Source organism: Ostrinia nubilalis, chromosome 3 (genome assembly GCF_963855985.1).
Source record: "Ostrinia nubilalis chromosome 3, ilOstNubi1.1, whole genome shotgun sequence".
Taxonomy (NCBI): Eukaryota; Metazoa; Arthropoda; class Insecta; order Lepidoptera; family Crambidae; genus Ostrinia; species Ostrinia nubilalis.
In genome coordinates, this window is record NC_087090.1 from 2,096,371 (window position 1) to 2,122,737 (window position 26,367).

At 38.6% G+C, this 26,367-nt stretch overlaps 2 long non-coding RNA genes across 2 annotated transcripts; one reads left to right on the forward strand and one right to left on the reverse strand.

Annotated features, from left to right (window-relative positions):
* The first annotated feature begins 14,493 nt into the window (after positions 1-14,493).
* LOC135087586 (uncharacterized) lies at positions 14,494-17,635 on the forward strand. Its single transcript, XR_010260887.1, has 3 exons — positions 14,494-14,672; positions 16,518-16,750; positions 17,281-17,635. It is a non-coding gene; the product is annotated as an uncharacterized LOC135087586 (long non-coding RNA).
* Positions 15,179-16,094, reverse strand: LOC135087584 (uncharacterized). The gene is made up of 2 exons (XR_010260884.1): positions 15,860-16,094; positions 15,179-15,341 (listed from the first exon to the last, which is right to left on the reverse strand). It is a non-coding gene; the product is annotated as an uncharacterized LOC135087584 (long non-coding RNA).
* Positions 17,636-26,367: the final 8,732 nt, after the last annotated feature.

Below are 26,367 nucleotides of genomic sequence, written 5' to 3' on the forward strand. Positions count from 1 at the left end.
ACATTCTCAATTGAGAAACATTACCCTAATAGGAGCTAAGTATTGACAGTATTGACACTAAGAACTTTTTTAATGTATGGCAATTTACGTCACTTGTTCGCCTACTCAATTGATTTACCAGTCGTTGATTTTAAGAGTCATGATGCCTGTAACAAATGGCCAATTAAGACACAAGTGTAAATTAAAAAAAAAAATCTACTCTAGCTCCGATTTTTTGACGCCAGAGAAAAAGCAAGGCTAACAATTATCGACTTCAAACCTAACCTGAAAAAACCGTTCACAAAACTCAGCATCAAAGATCTGAACGTTCAAAATTAAGTTTTCCATTTCCACCGAAAGAATACCGCAAACGATTTACAAACATCATCGTGCACTCCGTCTGCTCCGCAAACCCAATTACTTTTAACGGTCCATTTCTACTGCATTAAGGGCTTGCCACACTGGATGCGGTCTGCGATCTGCGGTCTCAAAGTGAACGCAGCCCGCATCATGTACGGAGAATATTGTCAGTATAGCAATCGGTTAGCTGTCCGGCAAAGATGTCAGTGGTATGGTTTGCGTTCTTTACGTGTGCCTACCTACGTTCTGCTGTCCGCGGTCTCAGTGAATACAGCCCGCATTATGTATGAACAACATAACAGTCAGTGTTCGTGACAAGGCAATCTGTCAACGGTACGATTCGCGTTCTTTGCGCGTGTGAGTACAGTCACGTTGCATCGATACAAAATGTATAGAGGCCGACAATGTTGGTCATATAATGACTTGACCGCAGACCGCAGAACGCATCCACTGTGGCGAATCCTATAATAGCATGGATCGCCTGTTCCGTACGTACGAAATTTATAGTGGCCCGTCACCCCAAATTTTATCGAAGAAAAATACATCTTTTTCATCCGAAACGGTTTGTCAACGTCGACTGGCGATTCGACGAAATGAGAGCCATTTGATATGAACTCGCCTCGGATCTGGAGCGATTCGGGAACTGGGTCGTTGTTTTGGCTTAGAGAAGCGTTTGAGGAAGTCTATAATCTGAAAACTGAGTAATAGCCATTTAAAATGTGTTGAGTTAACAAATTCTGGCGGAATATCGGAGTTAAAAGATAATACTCGTATATCGTAGAAATCATGATATGTTTAACAATTATATTGTTAGTGACTGTGAAAATTTAATAGACAGTAGTTAGTTTGATGACTGAGCAAACGCTAAAGCTACGATGAAAAATAGAGCAAGGAAATTTTTTTATGCATAACAAGGCAGGTATTTCACCGCAATCGCATCTGGTGTTAGGTGAGATGCAGTCTAGGATGGTACATATCTGCCTTGTGAGTGCTTATTCACTCTCGCCTTGAAAAGGTCCGGATTATAATGTTCGGGAAAGACAGCAGCAAACAGCGAATTCCAGCCCCTAGCTGTCCGTGTATTAATTAAGATTCTCGTTAACATGAAATTGTTTAATATATTGAAGAGGCGATGCACCACTTATGCCAGGGATGGCGAACCTTTAAGTATCAACGTGCCACTATTCTAAAAAAATGTTTGAAGTAATCATAGACACGTGCCATTAAATTAACACCTAATGCCATCAAGTAGCACCGCTGGTGAGTTACACGACCTTACTCTACAGTGGCACTAACTGATGACGGCAAATACGATAGCTCATAATCAAAACACATTATTTACTATTGAATTACTAAATTTGTGATTGGTGGCGTGCCCAAAATATAAAGTCGCGTGCCATCATTGGCACGCGTGCCATTGGTTCGCCAACCCTGACTTATGCCATACGTGACAATCCTATAAAAATGTATTTGAAATAGTGTGCTGCATGAAAAAGTGCAGCAGTAGTTCCTCCCTTCCCGCGGTTTGCGTGCTATTCCCCCCAAGTACGGGACGAGCTGATTTATGCCTAGGAAATTGACTGTCCCGCTGCTTATAAATAAGAATATGGTACAATGTGATACATATTGTTATTTTGAATATTTATTTCAAGAAACCCTTGGACCACTATAACACATGGGCTCTGGGTATTAAATTTTAATAAAAATGCACAACAGTTTAATTTATCGTGCCTTTAAAATCAAATGTCCAATCATTTTGTCTCTACTACAAGAAGAAGACAACTACTTTAACAAAGGCAAATGCAGAATTCAGCATACTTCTCTCTACTACTCTTAACATAATTTCCCTTAAATCTTATTCCAACTCTTCCTACAAAATAGAACTGTGTACTGTGTGCTGCGTGAAAAAGCGCAGCGCTTCCTCCACTAGAGCGGCCATAAGTCCCGCGTCCCGCGAATTTCTCGGCGAGGACGAGTCCCGCTGATTTATGCCGGGGAAATTGACTGTCCCGCCGCTTATAAATAAGAATATGCGGGAACGTGGTGTGATTTCTTACTTAGTTATTATTTATTATGACTATTTTCTATTGAATACTTGCGATTTGTGGACCAGTAAGCGCTAGTGCCACTTAACTAAATGTTTATGTGAGAGATAGAGCATTATATTTTATAATACAGGCACTCTAATCGTGTGAAATACTTCTAATTTTCAGATTCTGTATGATATTATGCCAATGGCGTCTATTCTAGAACATTGTCGGCCATTTGGTGTAGTGGTTCGAAACGGACTACTATTCCGGAGGTAGCGGGTTCGATTCCCGCACAGTACAAACATTTGTGTGCATGAACATATTTGTTTGTATTGGACTGGGTGTTTTCTATGTATAATAAGTATGTATTCACAAAAAAAAAAGTATTTAAGTATGTTTATATCCGTTGTCTAGTACCCATAGTACAAGCTTTGCTTAGTTTGGGACTAGAAGCGCAGTGTAAATGTCCAAGGATATTTATTGACCTGATAGTTCAACGTGCCAACCAAAAACAAAAACAAGCTTTTTAATAGGTACTTGTTTAATATTGCATACAATAGTAAAATAAGATATGGCGACAATAAACCCATCCAATTGTAGGTATCAGTATCAGACTGCCAATTCGAGGGAAGGTCTAGGTAATTCAAACCCCATAGAGCTGACGCCTTAACTTAGCTGTATTGCATAATTTTTTTTAATTGTTAGAATAAATTGAGTTTCATACCTATTACCTCATGAACAAAAAAATCCAATTAAAACGTTCACGTGCCCGTAAACGTTAACGTTATTCGTTCACAATGATAGATGTTGAGCCTAATTCCGTTCAGAGCAGAATTTCGCGTGTCTAAGTAGATTGCGTCGTAATATACCAGAAAATACAATTGTTATTGTTTGTAAGATGGATAATTATTTTCCGTGTAGCGATATTAAATATTAACAAAACAATTACTGTCTGCTTGTCGACGGCCATGGAAATGTTATGAGGAAAATGGATCTACCGTCATTTTTGACTGATTTGAGACCAAAGACTATTATATCATAATAGATAGATAAGATTAGATTGTTAAGGTTTTCAATGATATTTTCTTACCTACTAATAGAATAAACAGCTAGTTTTCTTGCAAAATATGTGACACGTTGATAAATAAATAAATAGCTGTTAATATCATGCTATTGTACAGTTAGGGTCGGTCTCCTCAAGATAAAATAAAACTTTTTATCTATCTATACTTATAATAAATCTGTAGAGAGGTCAATTCTGTACATGAAATATATTTGCAAAATAACTAACAGGGGGTGATTAGTGATCGATACTGATGCCAAAAATGCAGTCAGTAAAATTTTTGTCTGTCTGTCTGTCTGTCTGTCTGTCTGTCCGTCTGTATGTTCCTTATAGAAACAAATACTACTCAACGGATTTTAACGAAACTTTGTACAATTATTCTTCATACTCTTGGGCAGGTTATAGTATATGTTCGCGCCTTGCAGACGCGATGGAATTTTATAAATAAAACTCGGAAACTGCTTATTTCGTTGTATTCTTGAGACGTTACAATTTTGATGTTGTTCGATCGGAATCCAAAAGAGAAGTGATTTTATACAATGGTTCTCAAATAAAGTATTGACTGACAAAAGTTATGTGACATTTACATTAGAAGTATATTTTGCTATTAGAATATGACGAGGCGCGAGTAGGGCCGCAACAGTATACTTAGGAATTCCCAGGGGACAGAAATTAGCGGGAAAATCCTTTTGTATGAAAAATCTAAACCGCTCAAGTTAGACGCTTGAAATTTGGTATGTAGGTACCTTAGTAAACTTAAAGCTTAGTTACAATAAGTAATTCCCGAAATTCCCACGGGAATGGGAATTAGTGGGAAAATCCTTTTGTATGAAAAATCTAAACCGCTTAAGTTAGACGCTTGAAATTTGGCATGTAGGTACCTTAGTACACTTAAAGCTTAGTTACAACAGGATATTGAAAAATTCCCATGGGAACGGGAGTAAGTGGGAAAAAACATTTGTATTTTTTTTTATGCATAACAAGGCAGGTATTTGACCACAATCGCACCTGATGTTAAGTGGGATGCAGTCTAGGATGGTACATATATCTGCCCTGTAAGTGCTTATTCACTCTCGCCTTGAAGATGCCCGGATTATAGTTTTCGGGAAAGACAGACAGGCAACGAATTCCAGTCCCTAGCTGTTCGCATTATAAAAGAGTCATCGAAACGCTTAGTGCGAGCTGGTGGAATGTCAACAATATAGGGATGGTACGCTAACCTGCGTCTGGTTCCCCGATGATGGAAGGGGGCTGGTGGAATTAATTCGTGTAATTCTTTCGCACATTCTCCGAAGTGTAGCCTGTAGAAAACCGATAGGGATGCTACCTTACGGCGATGGTCAAGTTCCTGGAGCGCCGCTTCAACAAGGGTGGGGCTGTCGATAAGTCTTCTGGCACGCCTTTCCACCGAATCCAAAGCAGCCAAATGTTTCTTGGCAGAGCCATCCCAGAGGTGGCAGCAGTATTCCATGCAAGGTCGGATCTGTGCTTTATAAAGCTGCAGCCTTTGCTTCTTGGAGAAGTACTGCCTTGCCCTCGAGAGGATATCAAGTTTTTTGGCGGCAGTTTTCGCTATTGATTCGATGTACTCGCCAAAGTTCAGCTTGCTGGACATTTCAATGCCCAAGAGTTGCAGTCGCTCGGTGATTTTGACAGGCACACCTCGGAATGTTGGAGCCATAAGAAATGGACTTCGTTTTGCGGAGAACAGACACGCCTGTGTTTTTGACGCGTTAAATTGGACCAGGTTGGCATCGCCCCAATCAGAGACATCCTGAAGGGCCAAATTTAAGCGTTCAATTAAGGACTCACGACAAGACTCGACCTCACGCCTGTTGGCTTTTGCGTTGGATATATAATTGGCTGTCACTGTCGTGTCATCTGCGTACCCAAAGGTGCCGGGTTTGAGCAGATCGTTGATATGCAGTAGAAAAAGAGTTGCAGACAGCACCGAACCCTGAGGGACGCCAGCGTCAATAGGTTGTTGACTAGAAGTGTAGCCCTCAAGGACTACTCTTATTGATCGTCCCTCAAGAAAATCGGAGATCCATTTGCACAAGCCAACAGGGATTCCAAAAGATGGAAGCTTGTTTAATAGGCTGCCGTGCCAGACTCTGTCAAACGCCTTGGATACGTCCAGTGAAACGGCAAGGGCTTCGCCATGTTTCTCAATGGCCTCGCTCCATAAGTGTGTGGCATACACGAGAAGATCACCTGTAGAACGACCATATCGAAACCCATACTGACGGTCTTTGAGTAGGTCATTTTCTTCAAGGTATGACAGGAGTCGGCCATTGAGGACACGTTCCATTATCTTGCAGAGTATAGACGTAACAGAGATGGGTCTGTAATTAGTTGGGTCAGCACGACTGCCCTTTTTAGGTACGGGCTGTACGTTTGCAAGCTTCCATGATTTAGGGACTAGTCCATTCTCGAGTGAGAGTCGACACAGGCGTGTCAGAATAGGAGACAACTCCGGCGCACAGTTACGCAGGACAATTGCTCTTAATTTATCTGGCTTTATTTACGTCAAGAGAACGCAAGACATTTAAAACCTCTCTCTGCCGTATGCGGACCTCACGCATGGTGGAGGAGGCAGGGGGTAATGAGGGTTGCGTTTTGCCTGCGACGTCAAGACGTGAGTTATCAGCAAACAGGGTGGCAAAAAGGTTCGCCTTTTCCTCAGCAGAGTGAGCCAGTGAACCATCGGGTTTCAGCAGTGGTGGCAGGCTGGGGCGACAGAAGTTTGATTGGATGGTCTTGGCAAGGGACCAAAACGCTTTGGACCCGGCTGGGTAAGAAGTAAGTTTGGTGCCAATGCGTCCAATATGATCATAACGAGCCCTGCGTAACGCCTTTTTGCAAGACTGGGAGGCTTGGTTGTAGGCTTTCTTCAGATTGCGAGTGTCCGGTGAGCCGCGCGTTCGAGCATCAGCCCATGCCAGAAACGCTGACTGCTTACACGCTTCAGCATGACGGCAATCAGCATCGAACCAAGGGCGAGCTTTGCTACCTGAGGCGACGTCTGAGTAAGGAATGAAGAATTCCATACCCAGGCGTATAACTTCAGTTATGGCATCGGCGCAACTCGTTGGGTCTCGAGAAGAAAAGCATGCCGGCCTCCAAGGGAAAGATGCGAAAAACTGACGCATCTCGTCCCAATCTGCTGACTTGTATCGCCATACTCGTCTTACTCCACAAGGGCCACGATCGGATGGGAAGTATGTCGATACAGTTTTCACCAGGCAGTGGTCAGAAGTTCCAAGAGGAGCAGCAACCAGGATGGAATATCTGTCAGGATCAGATGTCAGCAGAAGGTCAAGGCAGTTGGCTGTGTGAGTGTCGACGTCCGGGACCCTGGTTGCACAGTCTATCAATTGGGAGAGATCCAGTATGAAAAAATCTAAACCGCGTAAGATAGATGAAGGGGTAAAACGGGATCCACGCGTACGAAGTCGCGGGCGGCCGCTAGTTTCTAAATAAAAACTTCTTTTAAAGGCTGATGTAACAATCGACTAATTACCAAGATTATGATCTTACTTTGTTTTATCATCACTTCATTGAAGATTTAGTTAACCGATTTTTAATTACACTTTAATTACAAAATTCCTGTGTAACTTACACAGCTGTTGTTTTGTAACCGTTTTTTATTTTGGAAGATTTTCATAATCAACGCAATACGACAATATCCATAGACAAAAGTAAATCTATAGAAACAACATAAACACTCTTCTAGCCGTCAAAACCTTTCACATCTCTCTAATTTAACTCCCTCAAAAATTCGCAGAAATTGTAAGAATCTCCATCGCGAATCTTTTTAATACAAAAATCCATCCCCCTCGGACGTGTTTGTAACCCAAATCTGGTTTTTAAAGGAACACTCGGGCATCCTTTCATGAAATAATGAAGATTCAATTAGAAAGAAATTCTTTGGATTCACTCACAACGCGTGAATGGGCCGGCCTGAAAGCGTGTAAAAATAAAATACAAATAAAGGACACGCTACATCGCTTTCGACTCTCCCCTGCCTTAAGTTAACTACTTAAGGTCGAGATTTCGAGTGGAAAGCTGGGGCGTTGAGGGTTTTTTTTTAGGGGTATGCAGTTGAAAATAAATAATTATTGTACCGCGTACCGGAAAACGCAACGTGTGACGTCCACCTACAAGGGGGACCGACGACATCGTAAAGGTAGCAGGGAAGCGCTGGATGCAGGCCGCTACCAATCGATCAACGTGGAAAGCATTAGGGGAGGCCTATGTTCAGCAGTGGACGTCCTATGGCTGAAATGATGATGATGATGTACCCACAAAGTTGATCTGTGGTTTACTAAAAGAACACTGGTAACTCTTCGCTAAGATATACATAAATTAATATGGCATAAAATTGCTAGGAAGCAAACTCTTTCTGACATCCTGGGGATAGAACATTTATCTGAAAAAAAAAGGAAGGCGGTGGTTAGTAAATAGAATTATCATCATCATCATCATCATCATCATCATCATTTCAGCCATAAGACGTCAACTGCTGAACATAGGCCTCCCCCAATGATTTTCAATATGATTGGTAGCGGCCTCCATGCAGCGCCTTCCTGGCTACCTTTATGAGGTCGTCGGAAAAAGATTTACACTATTTACATGACTAAATATTAATGTAATTGACGTGAACCAATGATTTTTATGACTCTACAATTAATAATCTAATAATAGTTTTTTTTTATTTGGGATTATATTATGTGGAACCCTCCACCCATTTCATTCGCTCTTGTCCAGTTTTTTCAAAATTCCATATTCATGCGGGCAGAACTTGGTACAATGCAAGGCTCGTCATTAGACCGCCGAGTTGCAGTCTTCGCGGAACTGTGTCTGCTACTTTTGGAACGGGAATTTTTAAGTTGGAGTTTTTTTAAACACCAGCAAAAAGTATTTTTTAAGGCTACAGTAAGGCATCTTGCTCTCAGTAGTTTTCTAAGCTAACAAAGCCATCAGTGATTGGCGGTTTGAAAGCGATAAAAGTGTAATGAGCACAAGCATTTATGTACTCAGAGTTAGTATAATATACTATTCTGTACAATTTATAGACGCCCAATAATATGTTCTGCTTAATTTGAGGTGTGAAATTGTGAAAATAAAAGAGCCATTTATTTGTTAAGCTATAAGTATGAAACAGTTATACTCGTACCTAGCTGTAGACTTCAGTGTAGGTACTATTTTTATTCTCCATTCACCAACCTATTCATTAAAAAGTAAATGAAACCATTGTTTCCAGCAGTGAGAAGGCTAAAGTTGAGTGTAAACGCGTGTGTTACATTGTTACATCATGTAACAATAAAGCTTAAAATAATAATATTATGCTTTGAGCTGTCTCATATAAATCCTTAAAAAAACATTATAAATTAACTCAGATTTACCCTTATTAATAACCTTGTATGATTGATTGACGGAATTCAAAATAAAAACGTACAGAAGACGGCACATCAAGCTTAACACTGGAAGTTCTTAAGTGATTGCAATAAGAGCTACCTTGTGACAGAAATATGTACTCTGATGAGCTGCTGCTGTACATTATAAAGCTCGAAATCCCCAAGGTAAAAAACAGTAGTAAATATCTTAAAAAGATCGTGAGTGGATCGTTCCCCTGAGGTGCAAACCGTGGCACATCGGCCTCCACCATTGAATCTTATACCGTTGTAATAGATGCGATTTTGCAATAAAATTTCCAATGGGACTCTGACTTCAACCCTCCAGTGCCGAGGGCACTAAGGACCCTCTCGCCTCGTTGGGAACCCTCCAAATACCGGTTTTGTTTCTTCGGTCTGATCGGCCCTAATGAGTAACTGGCGATATGGTTTATAAATTTTTTGCTTTGTAAGTTCAAAGTTATTAATATGTAAAAGTTTGGTTTCTGCTGGGTTGTAATTTTTGATCAATGTACATTTGGATTAAATTAGTGTTGGCAATTTGCTTAGTTTACATCAAAGGTACTCTAAATTGGTGTCAATAGCCCTTTATGATCCACTGAATTTAGAAATGGGATTATTAAGCTGACAGGGCAATATTTACATGCGTCTATAATACATGGTGAAGGTAAAATAAATATGTAAATTCAAAGCATCAACAGAGTGGTCACTAGCAATGTCAGATTAATATCAATGGCTTTAGAGACTACTGGTTTGTATGTCGTATTGGAAAGAAGAAATTACCTCAAAAATACAGTAAAAAAAAAACATCAACCTAAAAAAGCTGAAAAACAACGAAAAGTTTTCACAAAAAATGTTAAAAAGTTATGTTAATTACATACAAGCCATACCTAACTTCATGCACAAGTTCCGCAAGTTTCCGCGTAAACATTTTTAACTAAAAAACGTAAAAAAATAACATCTCGTTGCAACCCTTACATCCAATTTAATTAAGCCTAGTTAGTAGTCAGGGTCCTGTATTTATATCAGGATGTCCATGCACAGGATTTGCAAGGCTTGAACTCCGCATCCTATTATATCATAGTAAAAACAGTAATTAGAAAGAGTACGGTAAGGTAAAAGCGGAATTTAGCATCCCACGGAAGGTTTTTTCGCTAAATGTTTTATACTAATACTTATCGGACCGAGTCAAATACGAAAATGAACCGTTTGTGAAAAATGTAGAGTCGGTTTTCGAGTGTATGTGCACTCTGATTTTCAGCTCACGAAGTAGGTTACCGTTGACAGCTCGCATTTTGAGTTAATTAGTGCGTTTTTTTACAGTTTATAAAAACCTGGCCTTTGACGAGGCCGAACTGCAACGTTGTTGAAACTTGAAGTTTATTTTCATTAATTCCGCTTGCGCTGGTTTTCCAGGTGGAAAAGCAGTTTGCGATTTGGCGTTTGAAAAGCCTGGTGTAGCGTGTGCGAGTTTCGACGATACGGATTGAATTCGTGGAAAAAAACAGCTAAGTTCGAGTTGAACTTGCGCTCGGAAGATTCCGTTCGTTGTTGGATCAATTAAATCAAAGCAAACTTGGTTTTGCAAGCGAAATACGAGTCTCAATTACAGATTTACACTTTCAACTTTTGAGTCTTTTCAGTGAGTTATCAACTTTTCTTAGTATGAAATTTTCATGTACTTCAGTGTTTTTATTTACTTTCACAATACACTGATATTTAGACAAGCTACTATTATAGTACTTTTACTGATAGTTATTATACGAGACTAGCAGCCGCCCGCGACTTCGTACGCGTGGATCCCGTTTTACCCGTCTTCATCTATCTTACGCGGTTTAGATTTTTTCATACAAATGTTTTTTCCCGCTAACTCCCGTTCCCGTAGGAATTTTGCAATATCCTGTTGTAACTAAGCTTTAAGTTTACTAAGGTACATGCATGCCAAATTTCAAGCGTCTAACTTAAGCGGTTTAGATTTTTCATACAAAAGGATTTTCCCGCTAATTCCCGTTCCCGTGGAAATTTCGGGAATTACTTTCTTAGTGCACCTCTACGGTACCTAAGCTACGTCCCTTCCAAATTTCAAGTGCCTACGTTTAGCCGTTTAGGCTGTGCGTTAATATGTCAGTCAGTCAGTCAGTTTCTCCTTTTATATATTTAGATTAAATAACAACTTTACTTCCCATTACAAGAATAAGTAATTCAAATAAACATTTCGTTTAACAACAACAAGACGTTACTAACAAATTACAGTTAAAGTCGCAACCAAAATCATATCCCACAAAACGCAGTTCTTCAACTTACAGTAACCGAGTGAAATGGCTGAAATATTTCAACGTTAGCAATGGTAGAGCCGTAGAAGCGAAGTGGTACACAAAAGTAAGGAATCCAAATGAGCTGAAAGTTGCGCAGTATCAAAAAGTGAAGAATAGACCGCCTCAAAGCAAAGTTGAGGAACGTTCCTCCTGCCTCACTACGACGTGGATATAGGTTCCGTGGAAGTGAAAGAACAATGACTTTGTTATAAAATCATACGGTAGGGGAGACCGAGGATAGAGTTGTGACTGAGGAGTGTTGCGACTGAGGAGAGTTGTGACTGAGGAGAGTTGTGACTGAGGAGAGTTGTGACTGAGGAGAGTTGTGACTGAGGAGAGTTGTGACTGAGGACAGTTGTGACTGAGGACAGTTGTGACTGAGGACAGTTGTGACTGAGGACAGTTGTGACTGAGGAGAGTTGTGACTGAGGACAGTTGTGACTGAGGAGAGTTGTGACTGAGGAGAGTTGTGACTGAGGACAGTTGTGACTGAGGAAAGTTGTGACTGAGGACAGTCGTGACTGAGGAGAGTTGTGACTGAGGAGAGTTGTGACTGAGGACAGTTGTGACTGAGGAAAGTTGTGACTGAGGACAGTCGTGACTGAGGACAGTTGTGACTGAGGAGAGTTGTGACTGAGGAGAGTTGTGACTGAGGAGAGTTGTGACTAAGGAGAGTTGTGACATTGTCGGTTTTTTGGAACTTTAACTACTAGCGAGCTCGTAACTTTGCGCGTTTTTAGTTCAAGTCTCGAGCTAACAAATACGCGCTGTTGCAAGCTTGCTGTTAGATAATAGGTTGTCACAATATCGACAATGTCACTACTCTTATCTGTCACAAAACTCCTCGGTCACCCCCATAGATCACAGAAACAGAAACTAAAGGGAGATATGACAAGGGGGCGTGGCTGGTGTTGCAGCAATATGCCCAAAAACAGAACACATTGCTCGTGTCAGCAATGATGACAGCAGCGACGTCATAATGTTAACAGCATACTTTGCTTGCGAAGTACTAAAGATTATTCGAACGTCTCAAAGTACTCATACTGATACCGCAGTGGATAATGAGCAGATATTTTGATTACTTTGTGTGTGTAAAAAATTTTGAAGTACTTTTGGAAAATGGGCTATGGGACCCAAGATCTGGAGATATTTTATAAATTGAGGTGTCGATTTAAAACTATTTAAGACCAATTAGCAACTTAATAGGAACAGCCGGCTGTAATGGTTCTTAGTGCTTCCATCATCTCTATATTCATGTCATTTCTTAAACTTTCCAGGGAGTAGTTAAAATTTTCTTTTTTTAAAGTACTCGGTAAACTCAAAAACCCTCTAATGGAGGGAACCATTAAGCATTCATCGATTCCCAATTTATCTTACTTCTTAATTGTTCTTTCTTTCGAAGCGGTTAGGGTTAGAACACACTAAAGTTTTTAGATAGGTATTTAGGTAAGTGGTTGAATAGTGGATAGGATGTTACACAGGGGATTATGATGATAAATGTATCACCTAAATTGTTATTTTTAGATTGGACAGGCTGGCTGCCAGTAGGTATTAACCTAAATGATTTTTATTTCAAATATTGAAAAAGAAAATCATGATTTTTAGCGCTAGAACAATATTCTTTACCTTACAAAGCATTGGAATTTTTTATTAAGTCACATTTCAAAGACATTTTGTAATGCAGATTGTAGTATCATTTCTAAACCAATTAACTAGTGTAAGCTTAGCCTAACCGGATCGGTTTCTTTTCGATCAGAATCGATATGAAGTCGAAACTGTCGTAAATCTTCTCGATAATTATTTGGCGCAATGATTTATTCGAATCGAAAACTTTCGCAAACTGATAACGGAGCGGAGATCGGATTGGTTTTAATGAGATTTTTCAAATTGATTGTAGAGCGGACATTTTTTGTTCCTCATCAATTTACGGTAATGGGTTGGGTAAGCTGGTAACTTTTTTACTGTATTTTATAAATCATCTTTAATTTTGATTTTTAATTCTTGAATTTAGATGAAAAAGACTTCACAATAAAGTTAAATATTCTCCAAAAACAGTCACAGTCTATTGAGAACTGTTAAAAAGCATATAAATAGATTTAACAATAAGCTTCTAAGGCTGAGTTGCACCACCTAACTTTAACCGTGACTATAACGATAACCGATATTTTTTGTAAGGAGTTTGACAGATTCTTGACGTCTGTCAAAGTTAAAGTAAGATGGTGCAACCCAGCCTTAAAGATGGAAGGACTGCAACATTTTATGTGATTTCAGATTGTTTTCATGCAAACATTTGTATGCATGAACATATTTGTATGTATTGGACTAGGTGTTTTCTATGTATAATATGTATGTATTTACAAAAAAAAAGTATTTAAGTATGTTTATATCCGTTGTCTAGTACCCAAAAAAAGTTTTGCTTAGTTTGGGAATAGAAGCGCAGTATAAAATGTCCAAGTATATTTATTTATTTATTTAAACCAGCTAATCGATTGTCATATCGATTATTGACATTTATAGTCTACACTCACCCTTAAACGTAATCAAAACAAGTCTCATTATCCACTTACTGTGTGCGTTAATTACATCATGAATATTTACGTGATGGTTCGTGCATAAATTAGTGCATTATCTTATTAGGTATTCATTACGAGATTACGCCGAAATATGAATAACGGTGATTGTCTCACTATTGTCTAAGTTTAGATACTAATTAATGGTATCCGCAGTAAATTACATTTATTAAAGACTGTAGATTTAAAGATAGCCTTTCGAAGCGAGTTAGTGACGCAACGCTGGTGGCACAAGACCAAAGCTAAAGACGCTGCGTCTGTGACGCTTAGTTAGTGCTGGGTTGATTTTAGTAAAAGCGAAAAAGGTATCTTTTTTAAACCCTAACCAGGAAGTGTGCATTTATTTAGCCATCTACGGCTGAGTTGCACCATCTTATTTTAACTTTAACAAACGTCAGAAATCTGTCAAACTTCCATACAAAAAGGACCGGTTATATCATAGTTACAGTCAAAGTAAGTTGGTGCAACTCAGCCTAAGGCATGACTTCACTGAGCAAACCATGCGAGTGTGACTGACGCACTTTTATTTATACCTACTCGTAAAGACACAGAATCTATTAAGGTTCCTTTTAATTAGTTAATTATTGAGAGATATTAAGCCTTAAGGATTAAGTTTAGTGAAATAATCTAAACAAGCTTTAACTCCGCTTTAAGCATCGAAAAAACAAATTAGTTGCCACCCTCTTTCAAATATTCTCCTTGCTTTTCCTTGTCATCCCCGAAAGAAATAAATTGAAAACATTCAAAATTTGACAGTGACGTTTGAGCATCCATGTATTGAGAAAGATTTTATAAATATTTTAGTTAATGGAAAGCTATGCATATCCTTACCCACCACCGTTTCCCCCTATGCGCCCCCCAGAGGGGGATTACCCTGATCATGGGGACGGCTTTGGGGATTACTACGGCCTGGGGCCGTTAAACGAAGAAAGGGAAAGGTGAGTCGAAGTTATGGTTTTAACTCAGAATACAGAACAAACCAGAAGGAGTGTTCGATAACATTTCTACGCGGCAACTTGTGTCCAAAATACTTCCCCTCCCGCGCCCCTCTACCCCCTTTAGTGTTACTAGCGCCGTGTGACACCCCCATTTTTGGGGTAAAATTATGTAATTTTTTAAAGAGATGTTAAACAAGTAAAAAATAAGTAAGTGAAATAAGTACACACGGCCAGTGTTAACTATCCATTTCCGTTTTTGCTCTCGCTCTTATCAAATGGTGATTCTTTGCGATAGAACGAGACGACATGACTGGCCATAGGCATAGATAGTACCTACCTACCTATGAATTTAATTTTTACTCCGAAGTAACTAAGTGTAAGATGATTATTTATTTCTATTAAATAGTGTAATATATGTACTATATTTTATGTAGGTATAATATGTTATTTAAAAGTCAATTACAAAAGTCGAATATAAATTTTAGAATGCCAAGTAAAACAAAAAAGAAACTTAAGGTTCTTTATTATGTAAACATATCGACAACAAAACATTTGTTTACGGCGCAGTAGTGCTTTTAGTTTAACTTTTCTTGGAGTCAAAAACAGAATCCAAATCAAAAACATCACCAATACTTAAATTTGATTGCGAGGCAACTCTGGCTGTGTATCCTGAAAAAAAATCAGAGTAAGTATGTAAGCAATAATTAATTACTTAAAATTATTATTAAATATACAAATATTGCTGCTGCTGATCTGTTGATACCAATGCCTTACTTTTGAATAAATGGGAAAGTATGAAATTCACGATAGTAATTTATTATCTCCTCATTATTAGGGAGTAATATTATAAATTAATTCAATATATTGAAATCAAATCAAAATCAAAAATATTTATTCAGTTTAGACCACAAGTGGCACTTATAATTTAATTAATCAGGTTGTCATGTCATGGATGAAATTACACTAAAAACTAATTAAAACAAAAAGGATGGGGAAAATATTCCATTATTCTGTGGTAACGCTAACAAAATTAACGCGTGAATTTTCTATAAGTAGACAAATGTAATTCAATATAAAAAAGTAGGGTAAAATATTCCGTTGACCTGTGGCAACACTTACAAAATACAACCGTGATTTTTTTTGAAAATTATTATTTAATTAAAATGAATTGGAAATGTGCTACTTACGGATAAAACATGATCCCATGCACTTTCTTCGTAATTCCAGTAGCATTCTTACATGTTGGAACGGCACAAGACGGCATAATTTAATTATAAAGTGTCAATCTGACGGATATGTAAACAATGCGCGCGCCGGCCATTGACTGATTGCTCTAAAGTCAAAGTAGTGCGATTTGGAGTACTTTATATGAATACACATTTACGCCCGTTGACGGTTTCTGGTTTGTTCCGTATTCTGAGGGTTTTAATGAACTAATTTACCTTTTGTAAACAAATTTACTAAAATTACTATTAGGGCAATATTAAGTTTGGTTTGGAAACCAAATCTTGATTCTTTATTTGTTACATCGCTAAGTTTCAAGTTTTCTTCATTATGATGTGTCCGTAAGTATCAGTCCCGGTCTACTTGACCTTCATTGGTCGGGTTTTTATGGCGGCCAAGCTGTAGATCCTGGCAACACAGGAGTTGCAGTGGTGGGAAAGAGAGGTGGGAATAGTCCAGCGTCCAGGTCTACTCAATCAGTGACTGAGACTGATGTTTCCCATTACAGTTTTTCTCTACTATACTATCCTACTAAACTCTAAGACAACTCAAGTTATCTGTGTCCTTAAAACATAAAGATGAAGTATAACTTAATATAAAAATAATATTCCAAACTTTCAGACGCAGTAGATCCACAAATCGCGCCCGTAAGCGCCGTAGCGACAAGCGTTCACGCTCCAGAAGCGCTAGCGCTACGAAAACACGCTCCAAGTCGCGTTCTCGTAGCCGTAGCAGGAGTCGTAGCCGCAGCCGTAGCCACACGCGCAGTCGTAGCCGGTCGGGCACCCGTCGTAGGGACTCGAGTTTCAAGGAGCCTGGGTTTTTGGACGCCTTTCGGGTACTGTATTTGACGCGTGAGTTTCATTTTCATTTTTAATCACTTCGTTATAATGACGTCCACTGCTGGACAAAGGCCTCCCACAAGGATAAATACAACGATACAGATGCTTCACGCGATCGCAGTGGATCGTCGGTCCACTGAGTTTTTAGTTTCATCAATTAGCCTGAATAAACTTTCTGTATGATTCAGTTCTGTTCTTATTTTTGAATACTCAGATGTGTAGTTTGGAATACCTATTTGACTTATTTTATCAACGAACTTATTAGCCAGTCAAAATATCCACTCCAATATTCTAGGTAACTACACTTTTGCTGTTCACGCGAAGTGTACCTATGTTTCGCGTTCAACGAAATTACAGCGAACATTTTAAAACTTAAAATTGTTGGTGCTACAATTTTCTAGGAGTCGTTGACCGGCGCTAAGACCCGCTTAAACTCTTTTACCTTGCATTCAAGCCTAATTTAAACTTTTGAGGGCTCTAAAAGTTTAAAACGAGCAGTTAACCCCCTATTGTCAGCGATTAATTTGGGAAACTTCTTGCAGCCAGCAAACACAAAAAGAGCACGACGAAATACCTGGCTACGAAGAAGCGCCAGGACCGGATTCAGGAGCTTTTGAAGAGTGACGGACTAGGGTCCAAAAGGTGGCTGTTCTATCCTCGCCAGAACTCGACAGTGGCGAGGAGTGAACCAGGAGAGGTGGCAGGGTCGCGGGACAACTGCGACCAAAGGGTAAAAATTGACGGGGAGTTCTTCAGGAAGTACAAAAGACGCAGCAAGGTGGACAGTGATGCTCCTATAGCCAAGCTGAAGAGGTGGGAGCTGATATTTTATAAGAAGCTAGGTTTTATACAAGCGGTTTGATTTTTAGTTGAATATAGTGGTTTTGATTATGTGAATGCAGTCTTTTATTACCACCTAACCTACAAGGTGGACCGATGATCTCAAAGGTAGCAGGAAGGCGCTGTATGCAGGCCGCTACCAACCAGGCGATGTGGAAATCATTGGGAGAGGCATATGTTCAGCTGTGGACGTCTTGCGGCTAAAATAATCATGATGATAATATGAGTCTTTTATTACTTACTTTTTTTAATACACGGCAGCTTTGATTGAGAATGAAACAAAACTTGTCCACAGCTTAAGAGATGTATGATCATTTTTATATTTGTTGTTGTTTACTGTTCCATAATAAAATGAAACGAGATTACACATATTGTTTACCGAACAGTTTTACAATCGCATAGTAATGGAGCTGTCAAAAACTTGCGTGTTAAAACATATTGATGTGAGCAATTAAATGTTATTGGGCAAATAATTCGATCCCAAAAGGGGAACGAGGAACGAACGGAAACAATTATTTTTTACTACGGACAGTTAAGAAGGGTCGGTGGTATTACGAAGGTAAAACAATGTTTGGCCATGATTATTGTATTAGTATTAATGTGTTTATATTTTATTTCAACTTTAGTTTAGTTTAGTTCTCCTGGTTTTGATAAAACTGTGTTGATTAGATTATCCAGTTTCGGATTCACAGATATTCAAATAAAATTAAACTAGGTAATTTAAATAGATAATTCAGGTCGTTCTATAAAGTTTTTAATTAACTGTAAATGAATGGGTTACTTATGAGGCTGATATTCATAAACAGTCAACAGTAACCAGGTAGACAAATCTATGTTTACAGAACCCAGAAGGACTGCAGTCCAAAATGTAGCCGTAAGATGGCATTTTCCGTTTGTTCATGTACTTCCAGCGTTAACTCGCGTAACATAACATGCTCGTTTGTATAATTATACATTACTATATTTTGCTAACGTTTGTTTTCCCAACACTCCAAACAAAGACGGGAGCCATACTTAACGAGGCATTTTTCCCGCGTCAATTTTCCGCGCGATATACCCACAATTCGGCACTAATTTAAAAGTTTCCCTCCCACGGTACATTAGTCGCGTGCACTTTCTTTCGGCTAATGCTAGAATTTATTGTTCGTTGGGAAAACGCGGAAAAACAATTTAAGTGGGTGTAAGTACCTACGTGGTGTAAAGGTTGTTTAAGTCTGGAAGGTTTGGAGAGTGCAGACTTGTTGTTGATATGCAGTATCATGATTATCTAGCTAGAGTATTAAATAATTTATTGTGCAACAGAAGATTAGCTATAACGCTATCTAAATAATAAAAAAACTTTTTTTTATCAGAGATGTCCTTCCTTATCAATTAACGTCCCTAATGTTGCCCGCCCGAATCGACTTTTCACTTTTCTATAGTTGGTCAGTCCACTGAGCATGTCGTCAGTCCTACACAATATTTTCCGAAATATGGTCTATATTGTCGGTCTATTGAGCAGGTGACTAGTTAGTTGTACTGGGCTACGTGAAATGTGGTCGTTACTTGAGTACCTGTTTACTTCACCTTTCATCTACTTATTTTCAAGTAAAGTCCTTCATTGAATCTTTGAAATAACAAGTAAACAACATGAAAAGTCCCCTTTCAGCGAGTTTCCATACACATTCTTTCACTCGTTATAATTTTAATCCGGCGCGCCCTTGGCGTTCTTTATATTTGCATGCAGCTCGAATGGCTTGCAGTTGCGTTTAAGTAATTGCTGCATTTTCATTCCTGTAGCGAGCTAGACAAACGTTGTAGGCGCGTTTTTAACTTGATTTAGATGTCTGGATTTTGAACTGCGAGGTGAAATAGCTGGTATAATGTTGCTTTGAAAATAAACCGTCAAAGAATTACAGTTGTACTCTCCCGGGGTTGTTTGGAAGAAGTTGTTTCTTGGCGATAAGACCCCCTGAGTCGCATAAATGTTTCTTTGTAAAGAACCGTCATTTAGTTTTGTGTTATAGTCATTGTTATAGTGATATCACAAAGTAGAGATTCAAAAATATTAATAAATCCTTAAAAATAAGCCTTTTTAAATTCATAAAACCATCATTTTGCAATTTGTCAGTCCCAAACATTCATGAGGGCAGCGACACTCGTTGAAAAATTGCGCCATAAATTGCACCACCCTGTATATTATTTGCATAAGGGTCTGTCATATTTAATCTCCTACACGAAAAAGTAATCTAGCTGATCTCATCTAGCCTTTATTGGGCCGAATATAAACATTAGCCGTTTACAGTTGATTAGTTAACCCAACCCTTCACCCTTTAGTTAAATGGCCCCAGAAATCGTTAAAAGGCCCCCTGGATAGGGCCAAACGAATGGCACTGTTTTTTATAAAATTGGCACATTAAAATGGAGGGGACAGCAACATTGTTGTAGGGTACAATGCGATGTTAATGAAAAGAGTTTTTTTAGAATATACGAGTAATGTATCGCGGAATATCAAGCGAAACTGTGGCATCTATGTAGTTGTGCTAGGAGTTATTTTTGAACAAAAATATGTAGTGAATATTCTGTTGGTTTTTTATTTATATTGACTTAGGGTACTTAGGGTTAAATGGTGGTGATATTAACGTCAATGCTTGTCGTCAGACAAGCTGATGTTTTTGCTCTTTGGTGATAAAATTAAGGATCCTGTTTGTTGTAGTACCTAAACTTATGGCATATTTTATGCCATAATTACAACGGTCATATCACTTTCCTAATGGCCATGAGCTTGCACTGCTCCAGTCAGACCAGGAATCTAGTCCAAGACCCCGGATCAAACCACTAAATTTCGCTCTTTGGTTATGTGCAGAAACGCCATTTCTCATTAGAGGTGACATTAGCAAATTATGATTTGACCAACATTTGCAATCTCTCAAATGGTACAGATAACGCTCCCAATGCAACGAAATGCCAAGCAGTTCATATTAACGGACCATAAATCCTTAACGGCGGATTAGTTGAGCCGGCCCTCGAGGCGGCTATTAAGGCCGACACAATGCCCGCCGTGCACGAAACTTCTTCATCGCGCTCTGCATCCGAATTACCTCAGGGAATACCCGGACGAAGATGCTGCGTGTTTGTCGCCGCTGGAATGGGTAGGGTCGTTTTTATCTATGAGATTCGTGAAACGATAATTAGGTCGTGCAACGAAAGTTGAGGCCTTCTACTCCGAAAACGATCGCTAACTCTGGTGTAGTTACGAGCTCTCGAGATCTTTAGATCTGTGAATGAGGAAGCATTATTTAATTCCACTGAATTTGCATATTGATAAAAACCATCCATAAATGGTTGATCCTTTGATGCTCGATTCCTTTGATTCGCTCTGAAGCACCACCACCAAACACCAGGCTTAAGTATTTATTATAGGTATTTAAGACTCATTGGAGTATCAGTATCTAGTAGTACTTACAGGTGGTCTACCTATGTTTTATTTCAGTCCTTCGTTTACCTGTTTCAAAAATCAAAAATATCTAATGCATTTTAAAAGTCACTTCTAGACAAATCAGCATCGATTGTAATACAAAACATCCGACGCCCCAACACCAGTCATCTAATTTGGCTATTCGTTACATTCTTCATCCACACGGATAGTTTCAAACTAAAAATTTGTATGCGGTCGTTAAGGTGTAAATTTAGTTGAAATATTTAACGAGGGCCAAAAGGGTCCATTCACAGCTTCGTTAGTAACTGCTAAAGTTTTCAAGCAACGTGCACGCTTTGAGAATTTGCTATTTCAAAATTAAAGGCACCATGCGTGTGGTGTGAGACGTGAGTTGCGTTTTGGTTTTGTGCGGATTTAAAGTGTAAAACAGTAATTATTTTCTACAGAAGACTAGAGTTAATTTTCAATAAAAGATTGTAAAACAACCTCACACACTTCAAAGTTCATAGGTAGTGAAATAAAGAAACACTAAAGTAACGCAAAATGAATTAATCGTCGGTAGATTTGAAATGAAAGCACTCATATTATGGCGCTTCCGCATTTTTTCCTTTCCACTGACGGAATACATTCTAACTATATTATATTCGCTAATTTATTTTGTTTATGAGAGTTTAATGAGTATGTACTTAAATAAATATTTTGAAATCTCTGTTTTCTTAAAGTTCCTCATACTTTATACCTATGATAAATACAACCATGTAAGGTTTCTCTCAAAGCTCTCTTTAGTTCTAAAATAGTGCGACAAGAAAGTTTAAAATCACTCCTAAAAATTGGTGTTTTTGAAAAACCCTGTTCTTAAACCAACGAAGGGTCCTGTTCTGATTGGACCAGTATTATTGAACGCATTTATCAACCGTTTTATAAATTAGGGTTTGATCGCGAATCAAGGGGAAGGAATTGAGATGTCCATGTGCACCATCAATAGTGCGAGGGTAAAGACTTATTAAGATAAACTCCGCCATATGGGCAAAAAAGTCCGGATCGTAGTGTATGTGGATAAAGTAGGCTCGCTTAGACAAAATCGTAGGTTTGAATCTCGGTTTGAGCACAAAATATAAAACCTGGATTTAGACAGTTCTATTAATCTAATCCTCACTGGAAGTTTATACGTTCTAAGTTCTATTAGGATTAGAAGAAATTTTGTAACACGAGTAATATTAAGTAGCCTCAAATAGCTCTTATTATGACTCTCACATAAGATTTAAGTATACTTTAATGCCAAAATTTTAATTAACTAGGCGAACTTCGTATATCGTTATCTTCGTATATCGGCGACATCGTAAAGGTAGCAGGGAAGCGCTGGACGCAGACCGCTACCAATCGATCAACATAGAAAGGATTGGGGGAGGCCTATGTTCAGCAGTGGACGTCCTATGGCTGAAATGATGATGATGATGATGATGATGAGGCGAACTTAATTGATATTAAGATGCCACAGTGTTAAGATTGATGTCCCATGGTCTGTATTTGAAAACTCTAGATTTCATTTTTCCATAGCATACTTAGTGCTCTACTAGTTTTTTTATCTAGTCTACTGTATAAGGTCTCTTGTATAAGATTATAGTCGATTTGTCGCAAGTCTGATGCAATTTATAGTATAGGAGTGTTCGGCGACTTCAGTCGGGGGTCAAGATGGGTATCGAATTGGAGTGTTTAGGGAATACACATGTGATGGCATGGGGAACACTTTTATTGTCAGCGCAATCAAGAAAATGACAATAAAAAATATCATAGTAGGTAGAAGGCTAGTAAGAAACTTAAGCTCGAACCTAATGTTGTATTTGTGTCATAACTTTGAATTGAACCCAAAAGTCTGAGTCTCATGAGTCTAGTTTTTAAACTAATAGGTTTCAGGGGCTTTTTTTAAGTTTATTTTTAGATAATGTAATAAGATCTAGAGATTTTAACAGCAAGTAAAGACCACATGCTAAAGGCTAGCGTCCACATGTCGGTATCGTACGCATCGGACGTATCGCACGCAACGGATCGTAGTATTATTTATATAGAAACTCATATAAGTGCGTCCACCTGTCGGCATCGTACGCATCGCACATCCGATACGATGTGTTTCGTACGATGCGTCCGTTGCGTACGATACCGACAAGTGGACGCTTAGCTTAAACCTTGTTTTTCAACAAAAATTAAAAAAATATCAACAAACCTCACATGTTGACGTAGTAAACAGCTTATGCGTTGCATTTTTGTAGCGAAATAGAGACTTAGTATTACAGTTTATAAGTTGCTAAATACTGTATTTAGCTCAATGTGCTGTCATCTACATAGACGATGTTATCATCTAAGTACATACTTATTTTAAAACCAAACGAAAAAAAGCCAAAACCATCTAAGAGGTCTTCACGTCGTTTGGTTGTGAGTGAACCATCAATCGGCGGACGAGGGCCGGCGGAGATACGAGCGACATAATTCTACCGCACGACACATATCTATCACTGCCAGAATCGGGGACTCGAGTCACACCCGTTTCGCGTACTTCCTGAATGGTGGAAATACTTTATTAAATGACTATCAGTGGGTTTAGGATACAAAATTGTTCCTATTTTGGCGAGGAGATTGCAGATTTTAATCAAACTGTTTTTTTAGTCCGAGTTTCTTTAAACCATAAAAGAAGTTCTTAAGATTGAATAAGAATTTCTCACAAAAAATTCTTTACTGAAAGCATTAAGTTGGAAGGAGTAGGTAATAATGTTTTATTATTTGGGAAAATCGTATTTTTTTTAAATAATTTTAGTCTATTACCCAAGCAACTGGCAGACTGTTAAACAAGGTTTTCCTGTATCTACCATAGTTAGGTATACCCTCTGTTCGCATGATTCCAACATGACTCCTGAGAAAGTTGGAATCATGCAAACGGAGGTATGTTGCTGCTAAGAAAAATATTATTCTGATTTCAAACTTATACAGTTAAATATTACTCTGATTTTCTTCAAAACTTAACTCAAAACCGTTCTCAAACAGCGCCTCATCGCTGCCACTAAACATGACTCTCCAAACTCAGCCAAGTCGTTCTTAAACAGAATCTTAACATTACAAGCATTACATATTCAAGCACACGCAATCCTCTATAAGCCCGTTCGCCCCCGGCAAAATGATGATTCTCCATAGTAAAACAAACAAGACCATGCAGAATAGACGGTGCACCAGTCCCATGGGACGCCATAAACAGCAAGAAAAGGGGGAACTCTTGCGCCGTGCCAACTTGCCCCCTTCTCCCCAATAAAACACATCCCACTCAAAAACCAACTTTATGACAACGAAATAGAGTTGGTATTCGCTTGTGCTGCAAAAAGGGGAAGTTCGGCTATAATGTATACGTTCGTCACAATAGGGTAATTTAATTGATGACGTGTTCGACTTACGAAAATGGATGGAGCGCGAATTAAAAATGCGTTTAGTGACGTCTTCCCTCTTAGGGTTTTTTCTCAAAAAGCTTTTTAAATTTGATGGACGTACTTTTGGTCGTTTATGCGATTGCGTGTAAAGATTGGATTAGCGATTGACGTTGTCAAATTTAACAAGGTTTTTAAGATGCGATTGTCCAAACAAGGATCAGGGGGCGAGGCAAGATGTTTCCTCATCAAAAACTTTTAACGTTTCAAAACATATTGCATTTAAACTTTAAACGTGCATATTTTTAACATAAACTAATACAAAACATTCAAATCAAAATCAAAAGTATCTTTATTCGCGGGGATAAATAAATAAGTGCTTAAAAATTGCTCATAAGTATAGAGCCTTTAGATGTCTCATGATTTCATCAAAAAATTTGACAAGTGCTGAGAAGAAGCGCCGTAACAAATTCGCTCACCATTGATAATGTACGAGTAAGTTTTTTTGTATGAAGTATGGTTCAAAATTATTTTGTATTATCACGATGCATGTTTAATTTTGATTAAAATGGCGTACAAAAAACGCATTTAGCGACGTGCGCCAGCAAAATAGGGTTGTCGAATACAATTTTGACATGGAGCAATAAAAACATACACACGCACAGCTGATTAGGATTCCCAGCGTGAGTCACGGTTGGGGTACTTACAGCCCTGCGGTGCAATTGCTTCGTTTCTATGCGTTTTGTGCTGTCGCTTGTTTTTATCGACAGCGCACAAGTAAAAAAAATAATGTCGGCTGCTGCCTGATAGACCTATTTTTAAGGTACCAACCGGTCATTATGGAAACCATTGGGGCATGCCTATGTTTAGCGTGGACTTCTTGTGGCTGAAATGATGGCGATGTGTGGTGTACAATTTAGCTAACAAGCTAAATCTATGCTTAGGAGTGGTTTAACTAACCCAGCTGTTGATGTGTCGAAATAACGACTATCAATAATTCAGTCACGGCCATTCCGATAACGATACTTTTGAGCTTTTATCGCCTTATACTCTTGCCTTTAAATGCACCTAATTCTTGTCAGTCTTGTCACCAACCAGTCAAAAAATGAACCATTTAGGCGACCATCACGTTTCTACTAATGTTACATCGCGTAGGAATACCATAGTTGGCGTTTCTATAGTTTCTAACGATTGTAGAAAGCATCTCGTCTAAGAGTTGGTAGAAGTGCGGTGTTGCGTGCGTGACGTCACTCGGCGTATCAGTCCCTAAGGGCAGCGCAAGTTTATTGCACACTAGCTGTGCCCGCTACTTCGTTCGCGGAATCGTTTGCCAGTTAACATGACCCCTAATTTTATGGAGCTATCAAACTAAAATAAAAGTCCACTCAGTTCAAGTTCATAAGTAGCAAAAATTTGTACGTGAATGTTTAATAAAAGACTGCTCGGGCTGACAGTATACAGGATGTAAAGGACATTGTCAGAAACCGCCTTAGATTCCTGGGCACAGCAGTAAAGTATCAAAATTAATCTCTTGCTTTTTGAATACTTAAATATTAATTAGATTGTAACGGACACTTGAGGATTAGAAAATGAAATAATAAAAGTCTTTTATATGTATTCCATAATACTATGACGACATCCGGACATTTTAGGGCGTGGCCTGCTCCATATCCCATGAAGTTCCATAATTTGTGTCGATAAAATCTATGTAAAATCGGCACAAGGCAATGCCGTACTTCATTGTTAGGAATCCATGTAATAGTGATGTTGACTGCGGTCATCATAGACAATAAGATACCGATCTTGTAAATAAAATAAATCGTCCAAATTGCTACAGTATAACTAGATTTTTATTAAAAGTTAAAAATATATTGCACGATACTACAAGAAGCTATCTAATGTGTCCAACTGGTCGAAGGTCATGAATAAAATAAAAAGAATTGTGATCATAACACTGATATAGA